Source organism: Charadrius vociferus, unplaced genomic scaffold, assembly GCF_000708025.1.
Source record: "Charadrius vociferus isolate BGI_N301 unplaced genomic scaffold, ASM70802v2 scaffold773, whole genome shotgun sequence".
Classification (NCBI taxonomy): domain Eukaryota; kingdom Metazoa; phylum Chordata; class Aves; order Charadriiformes; family Charadriidae; genus Charadrius; species Charadrius vociferus.
In genome coordinates, this window is record NW_009647799.1 from 382,537 (window position 1) to 382,940 (window position 404).

The 404-nt window shown below is 65.8% G+C and overlaps 1 protein-coding gene across 1 annotated transcript in view; it reads right to left on the bottom strand.

The window, feature by feature from the left end:
- SPHK1 (sphingosine kinase 1) overlaps positions 1 to 79 on the bottom strand; it is a gene marked incomplete at its 3' end in the record, with an annotated part of 11,097 nt that extends 11,018 nt beyond the window's left edge. The window contains exon 1 of the mRNA XM_009882407.1: positions 63 to 79. The remainder of the gene's footprint in view (positions 1 to 62) is intronic.
- Between the last annotated feature and the right edge of the window lie 325 nt (positions 80 to 404).

Sequence of the window (404 nt, forward strand, 5' to 3'; positions counted from 1 at the left end):
CCGGAGCCGTTTCGGGACAGACCCAGCCCGGGGACTGCGGCTCGGCCCCTCTCAGCCCCGAGCCACGGGGGCTCACAGGGAGCAGTCACCCTGCGGTTCCCCGGGGAGATGCGGGTGCCGACACAGGGGACCAGCACCAAGCAGGAGGGGGCAGAAATTACAGAGGTATCTCATAGAGGAGAGCGCTTGGGATCACATCTCACCTGAGGCGCACGAGTGGGGATGCAGGTTTTGGGTCTGCCACCGATTTGCTGCGGGACTCTGGCAAGTGACTGCCCCTTCGGTCTCTGCCTCTGTGACCCGTGGGCAGCAGGTGTCACCCGCAATCCCAGCTTCACGTGGGGCCCAGGGCTTGACCCAGGAGGCTTCTCAGCCTCCGAGGAGATGGGGGTTACGGCAGGGCC